This window comes from Serinus canaria, chromosome 1 (assembly GCF_022539315.1).
Source record: "Serinus canaria isolate serCan28SL12 chromosome 1, serCan2020, whole genome shotgun sequence".
Taxonomy (NCBI): domain Eukaryota; kingdom Metazoa; phylum Chordata; class Aves; order Passeriformes; family Fringillidae; genus Serinus; species Serinus canaria.
Genome location: NC_066313.1, coordinates 114810460 through 114828177, shown reverse-complemented (window position 1 = coordinate 114828177; position 17718 = coordinate 114810460). Strand labels below are relative to the sequence as shown.

The 17718-nt window shown below is 55.6% G+C and overlaps 1 long non-coding RNA gene across 2 annotated transcripts; it reads left to right on the top strand.

The window, feature by feature from the left end:
• The first annotated feature begins 679 nt into the window (after nt 1–679).
• Nucleotides 680–16420, top strand: LOC127059682 (uncharacterized). Of its 2 annotated transcripts, none has more exons than XR_007777698.1 (4): nt 680–1480; nt 3196–3631; nt 5901–13457; nt 16291–16420. It is a non-coding gene; the product is annotated as an uncharacterized LOC127059682 (long non-coding RNA). The 2 variants fall into 2 exon arrangements; XR_007777697.1 differs by having other exon boundaries at nt 5901–14593.
• The last annotated feature ends 1298 nt before the right edge of the window (nt 16421–17718 follow it).

The following is a 17718-nucleotide window of genomic DNA, read 5'->3' as shown; positions in this document are numbered from 1 at the left end:
CACTGCCAGCGCTCTTGTCCAGCTTCAAAGGGCAGCGTCTTGGCCTTGGCTCCAGCTCTGCAACACTTGAGCCCCGAGGGTCTCCGAACCTCACCCCAGCATCAATATGCCAGCCCCCCGTGATTTCAGGTGCCGCCCACAATCTTGAGACACTGTGCCAGCCCCTGCATAAGATTACCTTGATGGCCACAGCCCCATTCACAGGTCTAGTATCTTTTCCGTTTTCAGTCCGAGGCCCAGCCATGGAGTTCCCTTCCCAGCCCCAGAGTAATTTTGGCTCCATCCCAGGAGGTGCCTTCACAGGCCCAGGCAATATCCTGGCGTCGACGGGGTTTTCAGGCGCCAGGTTGCGGCCCCCTTTTCCTATCCACACAGCCTGCTGTACTTTCAGTCACAATGGCCAGCCCCTTCACCCATGTCACGGGCCTACAGTGATTACGGTGCAAGAAGAACACCACGGTCCCTGTGCCAGCCGTATGGTTCCAGTGCCATGTTCAGCCCCGATGCCAGACAGGCAATGATGAGTCCAGGCCCAGTGATTTCAGCCCTTTCAGCTGTTGACCCACAAGCTTTATTTCACTGCCAGCGCTCTTGTCCAGCTTCAAAGGGCAGCATCTTGGCCTTGGCTCCAGCTCTGCAACACTTGAGCTCCGCCTGAGGGTCTCTAAGCCTCCTAATATCAATATGCCAGCCCCCCATGATCTCAGGTCCCGGCCAGCAATCTTGAGACACCGTGAGAGACTGTGCCTCTTTTGGCCTCAATGCCAAGAGCCCCATTCTCAGCATTATAAGTTCTTTACCATTTTCATTCAGAGTCTCAGCCCCGCAGTCCACTTTCCAGCCCCACAGTGAATTCCGCTCGATCCCTAGAGGTGCCATCACGGACCCAAGGCAATCTCCTACCATCAGCGGGGCTTTCTGGCGCAAGGCTGCAGCCCCCTTTTGCGCTCGACACGACCTATTTTACTTCCACCACAGCAAGGCCCCACAGGGATTTTGGCAGCAGAACAGCACGGTCCCTGTGCCAGCACTATGGTTCCTATGGTGTATTGAGCCCTGATGCCAGACAGGCAATGATGAGTCCAGGCCCAGTGATTTCAGCCCTTTCAGCTGTTGACCCACAAGCTTTATTTCACTGCCAGCGCTCTTGTCCAGCTTCAAAGGGCAGCGTCTTGGCCTTAGCTCCAGCTCTGCAACACTTGAGCCCCGAGGGTCTCCGAACCTCCCCCCAGCATCAATATGCCAGCCCCCCGTGATTTCAGGTGCCGCCCAACAATCTTGAGACACTGTGCCAGCCCCTGCATAAGATTACCTTGATGGCCACAGCCCCATTCACAGGTCTAGTATCTTTTCCGTTTTCAGTCCGAGGCCCAGCCATGGAGTCCACTTCCCAGCCCCAGAGTAATTTTGGCTCCATCCCAGGAGGTGCCTTCACAGGCCCAGGCAATATCCTGGCGTCGACGGGGTTTTCAGGCGCCAGGTTGCAGCCCCCTTTTCCTATCCACACAGCCTGCTGTACTTTCAGTCACAATGGCCAGCCCCTTCACCCATGTCACGGGCCTACAGTGATTACGGTGCAAGAAGAACACCACGGTCCCTGTGCCAGCCGTATGGTTCCAGTGCCATGTTCAGCCCCGATGCCAGACAGGCAATGATGAGTCCAGGCCCAGTGATTTCAGCCCTTTCAGCTGTTGACCCACAAGCTTTATTTCAATGCCAGCGCTCTTGTCCAGCTTCAAAGGGCAGCATCTTGGCCTTGGCTCCAGCTCTGCAACACTTGAGCTCCTGCCTGAGGGTCTCTAAAGCCATCCTAATATCAATATGCCAGCCCCCCATGATCTCAGGTCCCGGCCAGCAATCTTGAGACACCGTGAGAGACTGTGCCTCTTTTGGCCTCAATGCCAAGAGCCCCATTCTCAGCATTATAAGTTCTTTACCATTTTCATTCAGAGTCTCAGCCCCGCAGTCCACTTTCCAGCCCCACAGTGATTTCCGCTCGATCCCTAGAGGTGCCATCACGGACCCAGGCAATCTCCTACCATCAGCGGGGCTTTCTGGCGCAAGGCTGCAGCCCCGTTTTGCACTCGACACGACCTATTTTACTTCCACCACAGCAAGGCCCCACAGGGATTTTGGCGGCAGAACAGCACGGTCCGTGTGCCAGCACTATGGTTCCTATGGTGTGTTGAGCCCCGATGCCAGACAGGCAATGATGAGTCCAGGCCCAGTGATTTCAGCCCTTTCAGCTGTTGACCCACAAGCTTTATTTCACTGCCAGTGCTCTTGTCCAGCTTCAAAGGGCAGCGTCTTGGCCTTGGCTCCAGCTCTGCAACACTTGAGCCCCGAGGGTCTCCGAACCTCCCCCCAGCATCAATATGCCAGCCCCCCGTGATTTCAGGTGCCGCCCAACAATCTTGAGACACTGTGCCAGCCCCTGCATAAGTTCACCTTGATGGCCACAGCCCCATTCACAGGTCTAGTATCTTTTCTGTTTTCAGTCCGAGGCCCAGCCATGGAGTTCCCTTCCCAGCCCCAGAGTAATTTTGGCTCCATCCCAGGAGGTGCCTTCACAGGCCCAGGCAATATCCTGGCGTCTACGGGGTTTTCAGGCGCCAGGTTGCGGCCCCCTTTTCCTATCCACACAGCCTGCTGTACTTTCAGTCACAATGGCCAGCCCCTTCACCCATGTCACGGGCCTACAGTGATTACGGTGCAAGAAGAACACCACGGTCCCTGTGCAAGCCGTATGGTTCCAGTGCCATGTTCAGCCCCGATGCCAGACAGGCAATGATGAGTCCAGGCCCAGTGATTTCAGCCCTTTCAGCTGTTGACCCACAAGCTTTATTTCACTGCCAGTGCTCTTGTCCAGCTTCAAAGGGCAGCGTCTTGGCCTTGGCTCCAGCTCTGCAACACTTGAGCCCCGAGGGTCTCCGAACCTCACCCCAGCATCAATATGCCAGCCCCCCGTGATTTCAGGTGCCGCCCAACAATCTTGAGACACTGTGCCAGCCCCTGCATAAGTTCACCTTGATGGCCACAGCCCCATTCACAGGTCTAGTATCTTTTCCGTTTTCAGTCCGAGGCCCAGCCATGGAGTTCCCTTCCCAGCCCCACGAGTATTTTTGGCTCCATCCCAGGAGGTGCCTTCACAGGCCCAGGCAATATCCTGGCGTCGACGGGGTTTTCAGGCGCCAGGTTGCGGCCCCCTTTTCCTATCCACACAGCCTGCTGTACTTTCAGTCACAATGGCCAGCCCCTTCACCCATGTCACGGGCCTACAGTGATTACGGTGCAAGAAGAACACCACGGTCCCTGTGCCAGCCGTATGGTTCCAGTGCCATGTTCAGCCCCGATGCCAGACAGGCAATGATGAGTCCAGGCCCAGTGATTTCAGCCCTTTCAGCTGTTGACCCACAAGCTTTATTTCACTGCCAGCGCTCTTGTCCAGCTTCAAAGGGCAGCGTCTTGGCCTTGGCTCCAGCTCTGCAACACTTGAGCCCCGAGGGTCTCCGAACCTCACCCCAGCATCAATATGCCAGCCCCCCGTGATTTCAGGTGCCGCCCAACAATCTTGAGACACTGTGCCAGCCCCTGCATAAGATTACCTTGATGGCCACAGCCCCATTCACAGGTCTAGTATCTTTTGCGTTTTCAGTCCGAGGCCCAGCCATGGAGTTCCCTTCCCAGCCCCAGAGTAATTTTGGCTCCATCCCAGGAGGTGCCTTCACAGGCTCAGGCAATACCCTGGCGTCGACGGGGTTTTCAGGCGCCAGGTTGCGGCCCCCTTTTCCTATCCACACAGCCTGCTGTACTTTCAGTCACAATGGCCAGCCCCTTCACCCATGTCACGGGCCTACAGTGATTACGGTGCAAGAAGAACACCACGGTCCCTGTGCCAGCCGTATGGTTCCAGTGCCATGTTCAGCCCCGATGCCAGACAGGCAATGATGAGTCCAGGCCCAGTGATTTCAGCCCTTTCAGCTGTTGACCCACAAGCTTTATTTCACTGCCAGCGCTCTTGTCCAGCTTCAAAGGGCAGCATCTTGGCCTTGGCTCCAGCTCTGCAACACTTGAGCTCCTGCCTGAGGGTCTCTAAAGCCATCCTAATATCAATATGCCAGCCCCCCATGATCTCAGGTCCCGGCCAGCAATCTTGAGACACCGTGAGAGACTGTGCCTCTTTTGGCCTCAATGCCAAGAGCCCCATTGTCAGCATTATAAGTTCTTTTCCATTTTCATTCAGAGTCTCAGCCCCGCAGTCCACTTTCCAGCCCCACAGTGATTTCCGCTCGATCCCTAGAGGTGCCATCACGGACCCAGGCAATCTCCTACCATCAGCGGGGCTTTCTGGCGCAAGGCTGCAGCCCCTTTTGCGCTCGACACGACCTATTTTACTTCCACCACAGCAAGGCCCCACAGGGATTTCGGCAGCAGAACAGCACGGTCCCTGTGCCAGCACTATGGTTCCTATGGTGTGTTGAGCCCCGATGCCAGACAGGCAATGATGAGTCCAGGCCCAGTGATTTCAGCCCTTTCAGCTGTTGACCCACAAGCTTTATTTCACTGCCAGCGCTCTTGTCCAGCTTCAAAGGGCAGCGTCTTGGCCTTGGCTCCAGCTCTGCAACACTTGAGCCCCGAGGGTCTCCGAACCTCCCCCCAGCATCAATATGCCAGCCCCCCGTGATTTCAGGTGCCGCCCAACAATCTTGAGACACTGTGCCAGCCCCTGCATAAGATTACCTTGATGGCCACAGCCCCATTCACAGGTCTAGTATCTTTTCCGTTTTCAGTCCGAGGCCCAGCCATGGAGTTCCCTTCCCAGCCCCAGAGTAATTTTGGCTCCATCCCAGGAGGTGCCTTCACAGGCTCAGGCAATACCCTGGCGTCGACGGGGTTTTCAGGCGCCAGGTTGCAGCCCCCTTTTCCTATCCACACAGCCTGCTGTACTTTCAGTCACAATGGCCAGCCCCTTCACCCATGTCACGGGCCTACAGTGATTACGGTGCAAGAAGAACACCACGGTCCCTGTGCCAGCCGTATGGTTCCAGTGCCATGTTCAGCCCCGATGCCAGACAGGCAATGATGAGTCCAGGCCCAGTGATTTCAGCCCTTTCAGCTGTTGACCCACAAGCTTTATTTCACTGCCAGCGCTCTTGTCCAGCTTCAAAGGGCAGCATCTTGGCCTTGGCTCCAGCTCTGCAACACTTGAGCTCCTGCCTGAGGGTCTCTAACCCATCCCAGCATCAATATGCCAGCCCCCCGTGATCTCAGGTCCCGCCAGCAATCTTGAGACACCGTGAGAGACTGTGCCTCTTTTGGCCTCAATGCCAAGAGCCCCATTCTCAGCATTATAAGTTCTTTACCATTTTCATTCAGAGTCTCAGCCCCGCAGTCCACTTTCCAGCCCCACAGTGATTTCCGCTCGATCCCTAGAGGTGCCATCACGGACCCAGGCAATCTCCTACCATCAGCGGGGCTTTCTGGCGCAAGGCTGCAGCCCCCTTTTGCGCTCGACACGACCTATTTTACTTCCACCACAGCAAGGCCCCACAGGGATTTTGGCGGCAGAACAGCACGGTCCCTGTGCCAGCACTATGGTTCCTATGGTGTGTTGAGCCCCGATGCCAGACAGGCAATGATGAGTCCAGGCCCAGTGATTTCAGCCCTTTCAGCTGTTGACCCACAAGCTTTATTTCACTGCCAGCGCTCTTGTCCAGCTTCAAAGGGCAGCATCTTGGCCTTGGCTCCAGCTCTGCAACACTTGAGCCCCGAGGGTCTCCGAACCTCCCCCCAGCATCAATATGCCAGCCCCCCGTGATTTCAGGTGCCGCCCAACAATCTTGAGACACTGTGCCAGCCCCTGCATAAGTTCACCTTGATGGCCACAGCCCCATTCACAGGTCTAGTATCTTTTCCGTTTTCAGTCCGAGGCCCAGCCATGGAGTTCCCTTCCCAGCCCCAGAGTAATTTTGGCTCCATCCCAGGAGGTGCCTTCACAGGCCCAGGCAATATCCTGGCGTCGACGGGGTTTTCAGGCGCCAGGTTGCGGCCCCCTTTTCCTATCCACACAGCCTGCTGTACTTTCAGTCACAATGGCCAGCCCCTTCACCCATGTCACGGGCCTACAGTGATTACGGTGCAAGAAGAACACCACGGTCCCTGTGCCAGCCGTATGGTTCCAGTGCCATGTTCAGCCCCGATGCCAGACAGGCAATGATGAGTCCAGGCCCAGTGATTTCAGCCCTTTCAGCTGTTGACCCACAAGCTTTATTTCACTGCCAGCGCTCTTGTCCAGCTTCAAAGGGCAGCATCTTGGCCTTGGCTCCAGCTCTGCAACACTTGAGCCCCGAGGGTCTCCGAACCTCCCCCCAGCATCAATATGCCAGCCCCCCGTGATTTCAGGTGCCGCCCAACAATCTTGAGACACTGTGCCAGCCCCTGCATAAGTTCACCTTGATGGCCACAGCCCCATTCACAGGTCTAGTATCTTTTCCGTTTTCAGTCCGAGGCCCAGCCATGGAGTTCCCTTCCCAGCCCCAGAGTAATTTTGGCTCCATCCCAGGAGGTGCCTTCACAGGCCCAGGCAATATCCTGGCGTCGACGGGGTTTTCAGGCGCCAGGTTGCGGCCCCCTTTTCCTATCCACACAGCCTGCTGTACTTTCAGTCACAATGGCCAGCCCCTTCACCCATGTCACGGGCCTACAGTGATTACGGTGCAAGAAGAACACCACGGTCCCTGTGCCAGCCGTATGGTTCCAGTGCCATGTTCAGCCCCGATGCCAGACAGGCAATGATGAGTCCAGGCCCAGTGATTTCAGCCCTTTCAGCTGTTGACCCACAAGCTTTATTTCACTGCCAGCGCTCTTGTCCAGCTTCAAAGGGCAGCATCTTGGCCTTGGCTCCAGCTCTGCAACACTTGAGCTCCTGCCTGAGGGTCTCTAAGCCCATCCCAATATCAATATGCCAGCCCCCCATGATCTCAGGTCCCGGCCAGCAATCTTGAGACACCGTGAGAGACTGTGCCTCTTTTGGCCTCAATGCCAAGAGCCCCATTCTCAGCATTATAAGTTCTTTACCATTTTCATTCAGAGTCTCAGCCCCGCAGTCCACTTTCCAGCCCCACAGTGATTTCCGCTCGATCCCTAGAGGTGCCATCACGGACCCAGGCAATCTCCTACCATCAGCGGGGCTTTCTGGCGCAAGGCTGCAGCCCCCTTTTGCGCTCGACACGACCTATTTTACTTCCACCACAGCAAGGCCCCACAGGGATTTTGGCGGCAGAACAGCACGGTCCCTGTGCCAGCACTATGGTTCCTATGGTGTGTTGAGCCCCGATGCCAGACAGGCAATGATGAGTCCAGGCCCAGTGATTTCAGCCCTTTCAGCTGTTGACCCACAAGCTTTATTTCACTGCCAGCGCTCTTGTCCAGCTTCAAAGGGCAGCATCTTGGCCTTGGCTCCAGCTCTGCAACACTTGAGCCCCGAGGGTCTCCGAACCTCCCCCCAGCATCAATATGCCAGCCCCCCGTGATTTCAGGTGCCGCCCAACAATCTTGAGACACTGTGCCAGCCCCTGCATAAGTTCACCTTGATGGCCACAGCCCCATTCACAGGTCTAGTATCTTTTCCGTTTTCAGTCCGAGGCCCAGCCATGGAGTTCCCTTCCCAGCCCCAGAGTAATTTTGGCTCCATCCCAGGAGGTGCCTTCACAGGCCCAGGCAATATCCTGGCGTCGACGGGGTTTTCAGGCGCCAGGTTGCGGCCCCCTTTTCCTATCCACACAGCCTGCTGTACTTTCAGTCACAATGGCCAGCCCCTTCACCCATGTCACGGGCCTACAGTGATTACGGTGCAAGAAGAACACCACGGTCCCTGTGCCAGCCGTATGGTTCCAGTGCCATGTTCAGCCCCGATGCCAGACAGGCAATGATGAGTCCAGGCCCAGTGATTTCAGCCCTTTCAGCTGTTGACCCACAAGCTTTATTTCACTGCCAGCGCTCTTGTCCAGCTTCAAAGGGCAGCATCTTGGCCTTGGCTCCAGCTCTGCAACACTTGAGCTCCTGCCTGAGGGTCTCTAAGCCCATCCCAATATCAATATGCCAGCCCCCCATGATCTCAGGTCCCGGCCAGCAATCTTGAGACACCGTGAGAGACTGTGCCTCTTTTGGCCTCAATGCCAAGAGCCCCATTCTCAGCATTATAAGTTCTTTACCATTTTCATTCAGAGTCTCAGCCCCGCAGTCCACTTTCCAGCCCCACAGTGATTTCCGCTCGATCCCTAGAGGTGCCATCACGGACCCAGGCAATCTCCTACCATCAGCGGGGCTTTCTGGCGCAAGGCTGCAGCCCCCTTTTGCGCTCGACACGACCTATTTTACTTCCACCACAGCAAGGCCCCACAGGGATTTTGGCGGCAGAACAGCACGGTCCCTGTGCCAGCACTATGGTTCCTATGGTGTGTTGAGCCCCGATGCCAGACAGGCAATGATGAGTCCAGGCCCAGTGATTTCAGCCCTTTCAGCTGTTGACCCACAAGCTTTATTTCACTGCCAGCGCTCTTGTCCAGCTTCAAAGGGCAGCATCTTGGCCTTGGCTCCAGCTCTGCAACACTTGAGCCCCGAGGGTCTCCGAACCTCCCCCCAGCATCAATATGCCAGCCCCCCGTGATTTCAGGTGCCGCCCAACAATCTTGAGACACTGTGCCAGCCCCTGCATAAGTTCACCTTGATGGCCACAGCCCCATTCACAGGTCTAGTATCTTTTCCGTTTTCAGTCCGAGGCCCAGCCATGGAGTTCCCTTCCCAGCCCCAGAGTAATTTTGGCTCCATCCCAGGAGGTGCCTTCACAGGCCCAGGCAATATCCTGGCGTCGACGGGGTTTTCAGGCGCCAGGTTGCGGCCCCCTTTTCCTATCCACACAGCCTGCTGTACTTTCAGTCACAATGGCCAGCCCCTTCACCCATGTCACGGGCCTACAGTGATTACGGTGCAAGAAGAACACCACGGTCCCTGTGCCAGCCGTATGGTTCCAGTGCCATGTTCAGCCCCGATGCCAGACAGGCAATGATGAGTCCAGGCCCAGTGATTTCAGCCCTTTCAGCTGTTGACCCACAAGCTTTATTTCACTGCCAGCGCTCTTGTCCAGCTTCAAAGGGCAGCATCTTGGCCTTGGCTCCAGCTCTGCAACACTTGAGCCCCGAGGGTCTCCGAACCTCCCCCCAGCATCAATATGCCAGCCCCCCGTGATTTCAGGTGCCGCCCAACAATCTTGAGACACTGTGCCAGCCCCTGCATAAGTTCACCTTGATGGCCACAGCCCCATTCACAGGTCTAGTATCTTTTCCGTTTTCAGTCCGAGGCCCAGCCATGGAGTTCCCTTCCCAGCCCCAGAGTAATTTTGGCTCCATCCCAGGAGGTGCCTTCACAGGCCCAGGCAATATCCTGGCGTCGACGGGGTTTTCAGGCGCCAGGTTGCGGCCCCCTTTTCCTATCCACACAGCCTGCTGTACTTTCAGTCACAATGGCCAGCCCCTTCACCCATGTCACGGGCCTACAGTGATTACGGTGCAAGAAGAACACCACGGTCCCTGTGCCAGCCGTATGGTTCCAGTGCCATGTTCAGCCCCGATGCCAGACAGGCAATGATGAGTCCAGGCCCAGTGATTTCAGCCCTTTCAGCTGTTGACCCACAAGCTTTATTTCACTGCCAGCGCTCTTGTCCAGCTTCAAAGGGCAGCATCTTGGCCTTGGCTCCAGCTCTGCAACACTTGAGCTCCTGCCTGAGGGTCTCTAAGCCCATCCCAATATCAATATGCCAGCCCCCCATGATCTCAGGTCCCGGCCAGCAATCTTGAGACACCGTGAGAGACTGTGCCTCTTTTGGCCTCAATGCCAAGAGCCCCATTCTCAGCATTATAAGTTCTTTACCATTTTCATTCAGAGTCTCAGCCCCGCAGTCCACTTTCCAGCCCCACAGTGATTTCCGCTCGATCCCTAGAGGTGCCATCACGGACCCAGGCAATCTCCTACCATCAGCGGGGCTTTCTGGCGCAAGGCTGCAGCCCCCTTTTGCGCTCGACACGACCTATTTTACTTCCACCACAGCAAGGCCCCACAGGGATTTTGGCGGCAGAACAGCACGGTCCCTGTGCCAGCACTATGGTTCCTATGGTGTGTTGAGCCCCGATGCCAGACAGGCAATGATGAGTCCAGGCCCAGTGATTTCAGCCCTTTCAGCTGTTGACCCACAAGCTTTATTTCACTGCCAGCGCTCTTGTCCAGCTTCAAAGGGCAGCATCTTGGCCTTGGCTCCAGCTCTGCAACACTTGAGCCCCGAGGGTCTCCGAACCTCCCCCCAGCATCAATATGCCAGCCCTCCCGTGATTTCAGGTTCCGCCCAACAATCTTGAGACACTGTGCCAGCCCCTGCATAAGTTCACCTTGATGGCCACAGCCCCATTCACAGGTCTAGTATCTTTTCCGTTTTCAGTCCGAGGCCCAGCCATGGAGTCCACTTCCCAGCCCCAGAGTAATTTTGGCTCCATCCCAGGAGGTGCCTTCACAGGCTCAGGCAATACCCTGGCGTCGACGGGGTTTTCAGGCGCCAGGTTGCAGCCCCCTTTTCCTATCCACACAGCCTGCTGTACTTTCAGTCACAATGGCCAGCCCCTTCACCCATGTCACGGGCCTACAGTGATTACGGTGCAAGAAGAACACCACGGTCCCTGTGCCAGCCGTATGGTTCCAGTGCCATGTTCAGCCCCGATGCCAGACAGGCAATGATGAGTCCAGGCCCAGTGATTTCAGCCCTTTCAGCTGTTGACCCACAAGCTTTATTTCACTGCCAGCGCTCTTGTCCAGCTTCAAAGGGCAGCATCTTGGCCTTGGCTCCAGCTCTGCAACACTTGAGCTCCTGCCTGAGGGTCTCTAAGCCCATCCCAATATCAATATGCCAGCCCCCCATGATCTCAGGTCCCGGCCAGCAATCTTGAGACACCGTGAGAGACTGTGCCTCTTTTGGCCTCAATGCCAAGAGCCCCATTCTCAGCATTATAAGTTCTTTACCATTTTCATTCAGAGTCTCAGCCCCGCAGTCCACTTTCCAGCCCCACAGTGATTTCCGCTCGATCCCTAGAGGTGCCATCACGGACCCAGGCAATCTCCTACCATCAGCGGGGCTTTCTGGCGCAAGGCTGCAGCCCCCTTTTGCGCTCGACACGACCTATTTTACTTCCACCACAGCAAGGCCCCACAGGGATTTTGGCGGCAGAACAGCACGGTCCCTGTGCCAGCACTATGGTTCCTATGGTGTGTTGAGCCCCGATGCCAGACAGGCAATGATGAGTCCAGGCCCAGTGATTTCAGCCCTTTCAGCTGTTGACCCACAAGCTTTATTTCACTGCCAGCGCTCTTGTCCAGCTTCAAAGGGCAGCATCTTGGCCTTGGCTCCAGCTCTGCAACACTTGAGCCCCGAGGGTCTCCGAACCTCCCCCCAGCATCAATATGCCAGCCCCCCGTGATTTCAGGTGCCGCCCAACAATCTTGAGACACTGTGCCAGCCCCTGCATAAGTTCACCTTGATGGCCACAGCCCCATTCACAGGTCTAGTATCTTTTCCGTTTTCAGTCCGAGGCCCAGCCATGGAGTTCCCTTCCCAGCCCCAGAGTAATTTTGGCTCCATCCCAGGAGGTGCCTTCACAGGCCCAGGCAATATCCTGGCGTCGACGGGGTTTTCAGGCGCCAGGTTGCGGCCCCCTTTTCCTATCCACACAGCCTGCTGTACTTTCAGTCACAATGGCCAGCCCCTTCACCCATGTCACGGGCCTACAGTGATTACGGTGCAAGAAGAACACCACGGTCCCTGTGCCAGCCGTATGGTTCCAGTGCCATGTTCAGCCCCGATGCCAGACAGGCAATGATGAGTCCAGGCCCAGTGATTTCAGCCCTTTCAGCTGTTGACCCACAAGCTTTATTTCACTGCCAGCGCTCTTGTCCAGCTTCAAAGGGCAGCATCTTGGCCTTGGCTCCAGCTCTGCAACACTTGAGCCCCGAGGGTCTCCGAACCTCCCCCCAGCATCAATATGCCAGCCCCCCGTGATTTCAGGTGCCGCCCAACAATCTTGAGACACTGTGCCAGCCCCTGCATAAGTTCACCTTGATGGCCACAGCCCCATTCACAGGTCTAGTATCTTTTCCGTTTTCAGTCCGAGGCCCAGCCATGGAGTTCCCTTCCCAGCCCCAGAGTAATTTTGGCTCCATCCCAGGAGGTGCCTTCACAGGCCCAGGCAATATCCTGGCGTCGACGGGGTTTTCAGGCGCCAGGTTGCGGCCCCCTTTTCCTATCCACACAGCCTGCTGTACTTTCAGTCACAATGGCCAGCCCCTTCACCCATGTCACGGGCCTACAGTGATTACGGTGCAAGAAGAACACCACGGTCCCTGTGCCAGCCGTATGGTTCCAGTGCCATGTTCAGCCCCGATGCCAGACAGGCAATGATGAGTCCAGGCCCAGTGATTTCAGCCCTTTCAGCTGTTGACCCACAAGCTTTATTTCACTGCCAGCGCTCTTGTCCAGCTTCAAAGGGCAGCATCTTGGCCTTGGCTCCAGCTCTGCAACACTTGAGCTCCTGCCTGAGGGTCTCTAAGCCCATCCCAATATCAATATGCCAGCCCCCCATGATCTCAGGTCCCGGCCAGCAATCTTGAGACACCGTGAGAGACTGTGCCTCTTTTGGCCTCAATGCCAAGAGCCCCATTCTCAGCATTATAAGTTCTTTACCATTTTCATTCAGAGTCTCAGCCCCGCAGTCCACTTTCCAGCCCCACAGTGATTTCCGCTCGATCCCTAGAGGTGCCATCACGGACCCAGGCAATCTCCTACCATCAGCGGGGCTTTCTGGCGCAAGGCTGCAGCCCCCTTTTGCGCTCGACACGACCTATTTTACTTCCACCACAGCAAGGCCCCACAGGGATTTTGGCGGCAGAACAGCACGGTCCCTGTGCCAGCACTATGGTTCCTATGGTGTGTTGAGCCCCGATGCCAGACAGGCAATGATGAGTCCAGGCCCAGTGATTTCAGCCCTTTCAGCTGTTGACCCACAAGCTTTATTTCACTGCCAGCGCTCTTGTCCAGCTTCAAAGGGCAGCATCTTGGCCTTGGCTCCAGCTCTGCAACACTTGAGCCCCGAGGGTCTCCGAACCTCCCCCCAGCATCAATATGCCAGCCCCCCGTGATTTCAGGTGCCGCCCAACAATCTTGAGACACTGTGCCAGCCCCTGCATAAGTTCACCTTGATGGCCACAGCCCCATTCACAGGTCTAGTATCTTTTCCGTTTTCAGTCCGAGGCCCAGCCATGGAGTTCCCTTCCCAGCCCCAGAGTAATTTTGGCTCCATCCCAGGAGGTGCCTTCACAGGCCCAGGCAATATCCTGGCGTCGACGGGGTTTTCAGGCGCCAGGTTGCGGCCCCCTTTTCCTATCCACACAGCCTGCTGTACTTTCAGTCACAATGGCCAGCCCCTTCACCCATGTCACGGGCCTACAGTGATTACGGTGCAAGAAGAACACCACGGTCCCTGTGCCAGCCGTATGGTTCCAGTGCCATGTTCAGCCCCGATGCCAGACAGGCAATGATGAGTCCAGGCCCAGTGATTTCAGCCCTTTCAGCTGTTGACCCACAAGCTTTATTTCACTGCCAGCGCTCTTGTCCAGCTTCAAAGGGCAGCATCTTGGCCTTGGCTCCAGCTCTGCAACACTTGAGCTCCTGCCTGAGGGTCTCTAAGCCCATCCCAATATCAATATGCCAGCCCCCCATGATCTCAGGTCCCGGCCAGCAATCTTGAGACACCGTGAGAGACTGTGCCTCTTTTGGCCTCAATGCCAAGAGCCCCATTCTCAGCATTATAAGTTCTTTACCATTTTCATTCAGAGTCTCAGCCCCGCAGTCCACTTTCCAGCCCCACAGTGATTTCCGCTCGATCCCTAGAGGTGCCATCACGGACCCAGGCAATCTCCTACCATCAGCGGGGCTTTCTGGCGCAAGGCTGCAGCCCCCTTTTGCGCTCGACACGACCTATTTTACTTCCACCACAGCAAGGCCCCACAGGGATTTTGGCGGCAGAACAGCACGGTCCCTGTGCCAGCACTATGGTTCCTATGGTGTGTTGAGCCCCGATGCCAGACAGGCAATGATGAGTCCAGGCCCAGTGATTTCAGCCCTTTCAGCTGTTGACCCACAAGCTTTATTTCACTGCCAGCGCTCTTGTCCAGCTTCAAAGGGCAGCATCTTGGCCTTGGCTCCAGCTCTGCAACACTTGAGCCCCGAGGGTCTCCGAACCTCCCCCCAGCATCAATATGCCAGCCCCCCGTGATTTCAGGTGCCGCCCAACAATCTTGAGACACTGTGCCAGCCCCTGCATAAGTTCACCTTGATGGCCACAGCCCCATTCACAGGTCTAGTATCTTTTCCGTTTTCAGTCCGAGGCCCAGCCATGGAGTTCCCTTCCCAGCCCCAGAGTAATTTTGGCTCCATCCCAGGAGGTGCCTTCACAGGCCCAGGCAATATCCTGGCGTCGACGGGGTTTTCAGGCGCCAGGTTGCGGCCCCCTTTTCCTATCCACACAGCCTGCTGTACTTTCAGTCACAATGGCCAGCCCCTTCACCCATGTCACGGGCCTACAGTGATTACGGTGCAAGAAGAACACCACGGTCCCTGTGCCAGCCGTATGGTTCCAGTGCCATGTTCAGCCCCGATGCCAGACAGGCAATGATGAGTCCAGGCCCAGTGATTTCAGCCCTTTTAGCTGTTGACCCACAAGCTTTATTTCACTGCCAGCGCTCTTGTCCAGCTTCAAAGGGCAGCATCTTGGCCTTGGCTCCAGCTCTGCAACACTTGAGCTCCTGCCTGAGGGTCTCTAAGCCCATCCCAATATCAATATGCCAGCCCCCCATGATCTCAGGTCCCGGCCAGCAATCTTGAGACACCGTGAGAGACTGTGCCTCTTTTGGCCTCAATGCCAAGAGCCCCATTCTCAGCATTATAAGTTCTTTACCATTTTCATTCAGAGTCTCAGCCCCGCAGTCCACTTTCCAGCCCCACAGTGATTTCCGCTCGATCCCTAGAGGTGCCATCATTGACCCAAGGTAATCTCCTACCATCAGCGGGGCTTTCTGGCGCAAGGCTGCAGCCCCCTTTTGCGCTCGACACGGCCTATTTTATTTCCACTACAGCAAAGCCCTACAGTGATTTTGGCGGCAGAACAGCACGGTCCCTGTGCCAGCACTATGGTTCCTATGGTGTGTTGAGCCCCGATGCCAGACAGGCAATGATGAGTCCAGGCCCAGTGATTTCAGCCCTTTTAGCTGTTGACCCACAAGCTTTATTTCACTGCCAGCGCTCTTGTCCAGCTTCAAAGGGCAGCATCTTGGCCTTGGCTCCAGCTCTGCAACACTTGAGCTCCTGCCTGAGGGTCTCTAAGCCCATCCCAATATCAATATGCCAGCCCCCCATGATCTCAGGTCCCGGCCAGCAATCTTGAGACACCGTGAGAGACTGTGCCTCTTTTGGCCTCAATGCCAAGAGCCCCATTCTCAGCATTATAAGTTCTTTACCATTTTCATTCAGAGTCTCAGCCCCGCAGTCCACTTTCCAGCCCCACAGTGATTTCCGCTCGATCCCTAGAGGTGCCATCATTGACCCAAGGCAATCTCCTACCATCAGCGGGGCTTTCTGGCGCAAGGCTGCAGCCCCCTTTTGCGCTCGACACGACCTATTTTATTTCCACTACAGCAAAGCCCTACAGTGATTTTGGCGGCAGAACAGCACGGTCCCTGTGCCAGCACTATGGTTCCTATGGTGTGTTGAGCCCCGATGCCAGACAGGCAATGATGAGTCCAGGCCCAGTGATTTCAGCCCTTTCAGCTGTTGACCCACAAGCTTTATTTCACTGCCAGCGCTCTTGTCCAGCTTCAAAGGGCAGCATCTTGGCCTTGGCTCCAGCTCTGCAACACTTGAGCCCCGAGGGTCATTAAACCCTCCCCCAGCATCAATATGCCAGCCCTCCCGTGATTTCAGGTTCCGCCCAACAATCTTGAGACACTGTGCCAGCCCCTGCATAAGTTCACCTTGATGGCCACAGCCCCATTCACAGGTCTAGTATCTTTTCCGTTTTCAGTCCGAGGCCCAGCCATGGAGTCCACTTCCCAGCCCCAGAGTAATTTTGGCTCCATCCCAGGAGGTGCCTTCACAGGCCCAGGCAATATCCTGGCATCGATGGGGTTTTCAGGCGCCAGGTTGCAGCCCCCTTTTCCTATCCACACAGCCTGCTGTACTTTCAGTCACAATGGCCAGCCCCTTCACCCATGTCACGGGCCTACAGTGATTACGGCGCAAGAAGAACACCACGGTCCCTGTTCCAGCCGTATGGTTCCTATGGCGTGTTGAGCCCCGATGCCAGACAGGCAATGATGAGTCCAGGCCCAGTGATTTCAGCCCTTTCAGCTGTTGACCCACAAGCTTTATTTCACTGCCAGCACTCTTTTTCCAGCTGCAGCGGCACTATTCTCCAGCTTCTAAGGGCAGCATCTTGGCTTTGGCTCCAGGTCTGCAACATTTCAGCTTCCGCTGTAGGGTCTCTGAACCCTCCCCGGCATCAATATGCCAGCCTGCCATGATTTCAGCTCCAGCTCAATAATGCCCAGACACGGTGCTAGCTCCTGCATAAGTTCACCTTGGTGGCCACAGCCCCATTTACTAGTCTACTATGTTTTTTTCATTCCAAGTCCCTCCCTGCAGTCCACTTCCCTGTCCCAGAGTGTTTTCTGCTCCATCCGAGGAGGTAGGATCACAGGCCTAGGCAACATCCTGTATCGGCGGGGCTTACTGGCGCTAGGTTTTGCAGCCCTCTTTTCTCTCCACACAACCTATTTTCCTTTCACCATAGCTCGGACCCACAGTGATTCCGGCCGAAGAATACTACTGTCTCTGTGACAGCCCTATGGTTCCATGCCTTGTTTAGCCCCGATCCCAGACATGCCATGATTTCATCTCTCGCCCAACAATCCCCAGGCAATGTGACATATTCTATCTCTTTTTGCCTCAATTGCAAGAGGCTCTTGTCAGCATCATAGTTTCTTTTCCATTTTCATTTAAAGTCGCAGCCCCGCAGTCCCTTCCCAGCCCCATAGTGATTTCTGCTAGATCTCTCGAGGCGCAGTAGGGCAGCAGGTAGTATGCTGCTATGGACGGGGTATTTAGGCGCAAGGCTGTAACCCCCTTTTCTGTTCCACACAGCCTAATCTACTTTCAGTTACAACACCCAACACCAGCATCAATATAAGAGGCCTACATTGAGTTCAGCACATAAATCTTACAATCTCCATGTTAGCCCTACAGTCCCCATCCCATGTGCAGTCTCAATCCCAACCCCACAGTTCCCCTTTCCCAGCCCCAGTGATTTCAGCTGTTGACCCACAAGCTTTATTTCACTGCCAGCTCTCTCCTTCCATGTCTAGCTGTGCCAGGCAAATCTGCTCCAGGTTGAGACAACTGAGTTTTGGATTTGGGTGCAGTTGTGAGGTTTTACCTCCAGGTCCAGAAACACCATTCTCACCCCATTCTGGCAGATGTTATTCTATTTCCAGCTTTGTCATTTTGTGTCCTAATCTGTGATTACTCTCCATATCTACAGTGAGTATCCCTTTGAGCAGTGATTGATGCTG